This window comes from Rhipicephalus sanguineus, chromosome 4, assembly GCF_013339695.2.
Source record: "Rhipicephalus sanguineus isolate Rsan-2018 chromosome 4, BIME_Rsan_1.4, whole genome shotgun sequence".
Classification (NCBI taxonomy): Eukaryota; Metazoa; Arthropoda; class Arachnida; order Ixodida; family Ixodidae; genus Rhipicephalus; species Rhipicephalus sanguineus.
In genome coordinates this window covers 208,342,040-208,350,726 of record NC_051179.1, presented here as the reverse complement: position 1 = coordinate 208,350,726, position 8,687 = coordinate 208,342,040, and the positions used below count along the sequence as shown (strand labels likewise).

Genomic DNA, 8,687 nt, shown 5'->3' with positions numbered 1-8,687 from the left:
AGAAAGAGTTTGACAAGAGAAAAGGAAGACGTCTGCGGTGCTGGTGACGTTGCAACAGTTCTGAGATCTGTGTCACAGATGATCATTCAGTCCGAAAGCCTTGAGAAACGACAGCAGTGATATCGTTGTCTCTCTCTATCTCTCTTTCTATTAGCGATCCGCGGTCCCATCGTATTTTTGTTGTCGGATTTATAGTTCTACGCAGGATGTCACGAATATGACATGCGCTTAAAGCTATGGCGCAGAAATCACTGGGTTAATAAGCTCAAGAAGGGACGTACACCCGGAGGGCTCCTTCCGCTGGACTTAATTTGCGTCTATTATCAAAGATCTCACCTTTCGAGGATCAGCTGTCTCGATGACCGTATGACGGCCGTTGAGTCGTCGTGTTGCCACGGCCGCACCATTCGATTACGAGAATGCTCGAATAGGCACGTTGAAACGAAGCAGCCGCCGCGCCCCTTGCCGCACCTGCATAACGACCATCCAGTTCGCGCGAGACGCCGACGTTACCGCTAACTAGAACCTTACAGTTTGCCAAGGTCGCCTACTTTGTCTTCTTCTCTCAGCGCTCGCTTGCCGGCTATGCGGCGCACAAAGACGGCCTAACGCTTCGCCTTTCTAAACAACATTGAAGTCGCGCGCCGTCACCTCGTACGAAACCACACCGCACTCGCGCCGAAACCCTCTTCAGTTCCGTACGGAGGAACGCTAACGGCAAGGCGATCCAGGGGAGCTATGCCTTCCTCTCTCCGCCGACGCTTCTCTCTCAACTCTACGATAATCGGCGGCCTTGGCGCTCGCGGAAGAGGCAGGTTCCCATCGTTGTGCTTCGCGTCCATGCGGCGCCTTCGAGTCTCCCTTGACGCAGAAATAAGAGAGCTGTATGATATGCTTAGGAGAAGGCTGAAAAGCGAGAGCCCTGCTGTGAGCATCGCTCTCTGCGTCGCATCAAGTGTCCTAGATTGAATACGAAGCTTGATGCCATGCCATGAAAATGATCTGTGCCTTGCAGCACAGGTTGTTTTGAAAACAATCGATTTGAACCAGTGGTATTATGAACTTGCCCTCGGCCCGAGAGTAGCACCTTCTTTGACGGTCAGAGCGCTGTAACTTGCGGTGGTATGGCAAACGTTGTCTTGGAAGCACTCACCTAAACCTACCTAAACGCACGCACACACAGAAGTAAGTAAGCAAATAGATAAATAAATAAATAAATAAATAAATAAATAAATAAATAAATAAATAAATAAATATTTATTTTATTAATGAGTTTATTTATTTATTTATTTATTTATTTATTTATTTATTTATTTATTTATTTATTTATTTATTTATTTATTTATCGTAAAAGACAAGACAAACTGCGATCAAACTGCGGTGTCGATTCATCAAATCATTATTGTGGCGACACAGCAAACATATGAAAGAAAAAGTGCTTGTCAAAAGGCGACCATACACAACATCTTACAGAAAAGCTTATTGAGGCCGACCGCCAAGTCGCTTTCCTGCTACGCCAATGGATGGTTCACGCAACGCATCTTCACAGTAATGCTCCTATGTTGTTCGCCGGCTTGTTTATTTACATGATCCGCGAACCATTTCCTCCCCGCTTCGGTTTCCTTTAGGGTGCTTCGCTTTCGCGCAACTTGGCTTCCGACGACCCGCCTTTCTCGGCAGCTGCGCGTGCCGCCGACTCCACGAACCGGTCCGAGGTGCGTTTATCTCGTGCCTCGCCGGCTGACGTTTGCAACTTTCGGACCCCCTTTGTTGCTCTCTGAAGACGCGTTCCCCGGGCGTCTGGACCCCCCGAAGTGCTACGGCAATTACTGGAAGAGGAGAAGGAGGAGGTGTGGCAGGAGGTCGCTGTTTCTAAACAAGGGCCTCAAGAATGAAGCTACGTTAAACACGGGCTGAGAAGGAGAGGTTGAAAGGAAGGATACATAAGCCAACTAGCCAGCGCTAAAAAAAGCAAGCTGTAATCACACCATGTTTGTCGTCCCTTCAAGGACAAATAGTCTACAAGAGACTTTTATTTCAGAAGACGCACATGATTTCCTCTAACAAATTTCCTCGAAGAGTCGATAAGCGTTGAACCGTACGCATGAGCCTCTCTTTTAGTAAAGGCTGGCATATCATAGATCATTATAATTGTGCTGAACCGAACATAACATGACACGCTGGCTTTTAAAACAAAATGTCAACGGATTTAGGTTACGGTTATGCAGGACAGAGGAAGCATGCAGCTCGAGCCATTTTCGTTCTCCCTTTTTTTTTCGGTATCCCTATGCGCTACGAACATTAAAAGCTACATGTCGCAACTAGTGCAGTATTTTACACTGCTTCACCACATGTGCATTCGTGAGTATACTGCTATAGTGCCGAAACACGAACACGACCGCAGAAATAAAAAACTCACAGGTTCCCTTATGCACTCGCCTAAGACGACTGGAAGGCGAAAGCCATCTTTTTAGATGCGAAGTATCTTAAGCCGGAGCTCAATCCGGTGGTGGTGGTGTGCGGCGTGACCACCCTTACTGCGCATGCGCATACCCTCTCCACGCACCTCCTCTCCACTCACCCTCTCCCCTTCCCCTCTCCACATTCCCTCTCCACTTTCTCTCTCCCCTACCCCTCTCTCATACCCCTCTCCCCTCCCCCTATCCACTTTCCTCTGAAACGCGGGCTAGACATGCCGAAATTCTCTCCTGCGCAACGCCGCGATGAGCTCGAGCGCATGCGCGTCCCCCCCCCCTTCTCTCTCCTCTTCTACGCTGCCCCCCTCTCGCCCGCCTGTCGACCGCGTTCCCGCTCGCCCTGTGAGAATTAACGGCCAGGCTAGATGGAAGATACCACGCGCGTAGCGTCCCTCTTCGCGTTCCACGACGCGAGGTCGGTAGCATGCCCAACGAACGCCAACGGAACGCCATCGTGCAAGTGCTCCGGCTTCGCATCGCCCCATGGTCTCCTTTAGCGGGAGATGGTGTAATTTTTCTTCTCAGCTTTGTGCGCCTAGCGTGGTTTTGCATTGCCTCCAGGATCGGAAACACCTCACCCTGTTTTGCACGGCCTCCGTGCTCTGGCCACTTTTGAGCAAGCTGCGATATCATGTGATGACGTCATCATGCGACGTCATGCCAAAATTTGTGTTGGCTTATGGTGACGTCACCACGTGATGGTGATTTTTTGCACCACTTGTGCTGTGCCCGACGCCGCGGAACGCCGACACCGACGGCCAATTTACGCGTTTGGTGAGGCATTTAAAGTCTCCGCCTTAAGAAAAAAAGAACAGAACACTCATGTACGAGGGACTCCAGCTGAAGAGTGCCGCGGACGGCCAAGGATCTGCAAAACGGAGTGCTTGCAATGCGGTGCGAAACCATTTCTTTCATTAGCGTGCATTGTGTAAACGCCTCCGTGAATCTTCATTAGACACATTCTGTGATCTGGCGCTCTGTATCCCTCTGCACGAACGTGAATGGTGTAAGCAACCTTGTGCCTTTAATCCTTCGATTCAATCATCTTCGTGTTCTTTATGCGAATTTACGTTGAATTCTACGCGAATTCATTCGCTTCCTCATGTCCCCCAACAACGATATTGCATAGCTCACTTGGCGATTCCACTCGACCCACTAGACATTTGAAAATGACGTTTGCAAATTGTATGTGATTCCTTAATTTCATCATTTGATACGTCGCCAACATGTAAATTAAAACAAAGTGAGGCTGAAGCCTGCTTTAACAACTGTATCTGTTTTTAAATAAAGCAGCTCCCTCTGTTACGTTTCTCGAGTTGAAGCTACAATTCTGTGACCTAGAGACACTTGAAAAACGCAGGCTTAAGCATAGATTAATTTTTTTTTCAGATATTGGAAGGTGATTTTAAAATTACCAGAAATGACTACATACAACTACCTGGGAAACGAAGCAAGAGGGCAAATCATGGGCGACTCCTGCAGCCATACTTTGCGCGAACGAAGACGTACCAGCATTCATTCTTCCCTGAACTGATTGAGGCGGGGAATGTATTACCGGGTGACGTAGTAAATACGAATGATATCAACAAATTTATGCTCTCACTTGATCTACATTTTTGTGATTTTTCGTAAAAATGATCTCGATTGTTCTTTATTGTTATCCGATTTGAATTGTCTTTTTGTTGGTTGCAGAGTACTTCTTATGTTGCATAGATGTATGTCTCAGTTTATAATTTTACAGCGAAAGCTGTTACAAGATCATTTCAACTGCCGTTTTTGGCGCCGTAGTTGTCCGCCGCCGCCGCCGGTGTCCGTAACCACTATCGTTCGAAATAAGAAAAAAAAACGGAATAAGAAAAAGTTCCAGGATGGAACGGGGTTCGAACCTGGGCCCTCTGCGTGGGAGCCTAGTGTTGTACCTCAGAGCCATGTCGGTGCTTGGACCTGCCTTGCAAAAAGACGCTACACAGGCTTCATGTCGGGAAGGAACCACATTAGCATATGCAATATAGCGTGGTAGAAGAGTAAAATAAGCACCAAGCGTCGCACAACGCGAATTCTGTAACCAGGCGTCACACAATGCGAATTGCGCAACGAATGGGCTGTTGGATGCTTCCAACCCATTACAAGGGGCTCTGCAATAATTCTTCATCGTGATCAGGCACAACACCAACAAAGTGCGCATAATGCCTTACATGTCTTTAGCGGGTACCACGGCTCTCCGTTGAATGACGAAAATGGCATAGTGGCTGCTTCCCTACTTTAAAGAAATTATGATGATTTATAGCGTAGTGGGTTCCGCGCAAGTGCACTTGCATTGGTTGTCAAGGAAGCCTATAACCATTTCCTATATCCATAACGCTATATCCATTTCCTCAGGGTCTAAATAAAATTCTCCCCCCCCTCTCTCTCTCTTTCTCACGTCAACGTATGTTATATTGCATGGTGGGATACTGAAATAGCGACCGGGCATCACACAATGCGAATTACGTAACTGGTGAGCAGTTTAAAGTTTCCAACCCATTACAAAGAGCTGAGCCGTAATTCTTCATCGTCATCATTCGTCGCGTCAACAAAGTGCACATAATGTCTTAGATATGTGTAGCTGAAACCTCGCTTCTGCGCACAATGACGAATAATGGCGTTGTAGGTGCTTCCCAACTTCACAATTATTGTGATTTATGGGGCAGTGGGTACTTTGCTAGTTTACTTGTATTAGTAGCCCCAAGAGAGTTTACAACGGGCTCTAGAATTTCCGCTTTTCCAGCTTTCGCTGTGACTGTGCTGCGCTTTCCGCGCAGGCCTGGCGTTTTTTTCTAAGTTGTACAATTATGTACCTACTTATTTGTACCATGTGTTGTGCCTCCTTGTAATCATAGAGTTTCCTAAAATGACCTAGAGGAAACTCTGGCGCTGCGATCGTTCAGCCACCATGGGGATGATGGGTAGTACACGGATTTGCCTGGTCTTCGTGCTTGTGGGCTTCGAACGCACTTGTGGCTTTGTTTATTGCTATGTTTCGGTTTTCTTTCGGATAAAAGAATGGATCGTTGCGAACTTCGTGACCAGATTTGAATCGGTGAGCCTAAAGAAGTTAAAGTGTTGAAGTGAAACTGCTGATTTTTGCTGAACTTTGTTTTGCGACAAAGCGGATGCAGGCGACGCGGATTCAAACGGAGCCGAAAGAACGAAGTTTAGACAAATCCGTGTACTACCCATGATTCCCATGCTGGCTGAAGCGCGATGCATTGCAGCTCCCATAGACACTAGCGCCAGAGTTCGCTCTAGTAAGTATTGTAGGAAACTCTATGCTTGTAATGACCCTCAAGAGAGGATTGACAGCATTTCAAATAAATAAATAAATAAAAGTTCTAAGCCGGTACTCCCGGAAACTTTTAGCGCCACACTTGATCACAAGAGGCAATTTCCGCCAATTTGATGCTCGAAATGTCAATTCTCAAGCAGAAGTCCCTAAATAATGCGGCCAGCCAAAGACAGAAAAAGTACTTATACTACCAAAAAGGCTGCCTAATGGGGCCGCGCTTTAAAAAAAAAGATCTCGATTAATGCAGTGCATGATACGGTCAAATGTATTTTGTTTACTCCAACAGGGAAAGCGTTGTTTTTGTAGTTGCACAGCAGGCTTTATCGCGCTTTTCACAAGTCCCGCCGTAAACTTATCCAAGTTTTCTTCTAGCACATTTGTCAACTGTAGTGCACAGCCTGTACATTGGCTCTGTATATGCGGGAGCATCCATTGTGATAAACTTCTACGCCCTTGAAAAGTGCGACGTAAACAAACGCCGCTGCAGATGACCCCAAGGTGAACAATGCGAGCAAACGCCAAGTGTTTATTACGCTCTCTTTCTTTTGTTCGCTAGGCTGTCTCTTGACCCCTATCCACATAGCGCCCCACTAGGGTTCATTCCCTTCTGAGCCGTCTCTGCTTCATTGCAACAGGGACGACTGTATCATATGATTCATATCTGCTTGTGCGCGCCTTTATCATCCGTGTTTTGCACAAACGTGTTAGTGTTTCATTTTCTACTATCTTGCTTCCCTTTCTGTTCACACTAACCTTCTCGCCCAGTGTGGCTTTAAATACGATGCACTAAAGCGATTACGGGTTCCTTTCCTCAGCACGAGCTTGCGTCCTTCACTCGGTCAGTCGCCATGACTGATACAACGACGACGCTTAAGAACGGCCATGACCCCACACAAGAAAGCACGCGCACATTTGCATGTTCGCACCTGTCGAGTAGCTATCTTTTCACGCCATTACCCCCCTTCCATGGCCGGCTGCATCGTAAACTGCTAGCTTGCTGATTCACGCAACACGTGCAGCAGCAAGTGTTGCAGTTAGTCTTGTGCTTTCTGTGCTGTTTTTTTTTTTTTTGTAGCAGCTTTCGTTAGTTTCTATATCCGTACAAAAAAACGTCGGAATTAGGGTAAGGCGGGGCAAAACGCGACAAAAATGTGAAAATAGTGAATATCTTCTTTTATTTCACTGGGTACTATAAAATGTCAACACAGGAACTTTATCTTGGGTAAAAGGTATGTGCTACATAAATATGGCCAAGCTGCGACGGTTAAAAATATTATTTAAAAAAGACACAAAAAATGCACCACATCTCTCATTTTGCCCCAACCTGCGGGGCAAAACGAGACGCTGCGTGAGGCAAAACGAGACAGCGTGAAAAAATTTTAGTCTTTCAGTTCTTGCAGTAGAAGCACTTAAAATTCACTCCGTGAGCAGCCACGCAGTCTTCATGCGCCCAGTCTTTGCACTCCACGCATTGAATCCACACAGAACCCGGCGCTGTGCTGCTCCGAAACTCCTGAAAAGCATTCAGTGCTTTTTTCATGACGTTTTCCTCCCAGGAAACTCTAGATGATATTCTCTTGTACGTCCGCACCATCCTTAACAATAAAATATTATGTATAATGAGGGTAAATAAATGGTTCACTTATTAAGACACTCTCTAAGGCAATTCAATGCCTTTTTGTCGCGTTTTGGCCCTCTCAAATACTCGAATTAAAACAAAAATTCCCCTTTGGCCCACTGCTCCAAATGAACTAAACTTTTGGTGGAATATAGCTAGTAGTATAAAGTAACAATATAAATACTTAAGTTGTTGTACTGACGCCGGAGTAGCTTCATGCACGGATCCGAAAATTTGGCCGAGCAGAATTTCGCCCCTCTTTGGCGGGTCACGAACACACTGACATCAGCCGCGCAATTTTTCCCGCGCGAACGCTGTGAGCAATCATTAACTTTTACACAGAAAATGTCGAAGCCTACCGGCACCTATCGCTGAAATAGAGAAACAAAGAAAAGGTAATTTTTGTATTAGCTATAGAGGGCGGCAAAGTCAAAATGTCGCGTTTTGCCCCGCGTCTCTTTTTGCCCCGCCTTACCCTAAAAATTGCTTCACCACATTTTCGCGCAGTTTCGTGTTATGGCTTGCAATGAGCCAATATCTAAATGTGCGCCACACACTACCCTAACTGTGGATCGAAAAAATTTTAAAGCCTACTGGGCGTTATTCCACATTAAAAACTCTGCGAGCACCTATAACATAGCGTCAACTTTAAAATTATGACAAATATCTCATGTGTATCACGACGGCCGCTGGATAACGCAAGAAAAAAAATGAAATGTGGCCCGTTGCGTTGTGCTGAAGTACGTGGGCACGAGCGAAAGCGTTGTTTTGACAGTTCCGTCCGGGTTGGCGCTAGTAGTTTTTCAGAGTATAGTTGTTAGAAAACGGCACACGCATTTCAAATAATATATATATATATATATATATATATATATATATATATATATATATATATATAACCTCGTGAAGTTGAAGTTGCACACGCGGTGAATTGGATTTCAATTAGGCACTATCGGCATAAAATGGACTTTGTTACTGCCACGCTCGGAATACACGAATATGTATACACAATCGCAAGCAAACGCAGACGCGCTAACGATAGCAGAAGTGACCAAAAATGCACCACTTTAAGCGCTCGGCATAACAATTATAACAGACACCCATTGACATTCAAGGCCTACGCAACAGGCGACGCACTGAGGGAAGTTCATGAGAGTACGGGCAACAGAGGCACGTAGTCGCGAAAGGATATATTTAGGAAATGTGATCCAGGTAACATAGACACACATGGGAATGAAAAAGCGCGTGCTCCTTTCCCGTTACGATT

At 45.9% G+C, this 8,687-nt stretch overlaps 1 protein-coding gene across 2 annotated transcripts in view; it reads right to left on the bottom strand.

The window, feature by feature from the left end:
- Positions 1-735, bottom strand: part of LOC119391064 (monocarboxylate transporter 9) — a 104,218-nt gene extending 103,483 nt beyond the window's left edge. The window contains exons 1-2 of one of the 2 annotated variants that reach the window (XM_037658747.2): positions 532-735; positions 337-471 (exon numbers count right to left, since the gene is read on the bottom strand). The gene's annotated coding sequence lies outside the window, so the exon portion shown is untranslated. Of the gene's footprint in view, positions 1-336 lie in introns of both variants that reach the window. The other variant, XM_049415035.1, reaches the window with a different exon arrangement.
- Positions 736-8,687: the final 7,952 nt, after the last annotated feature.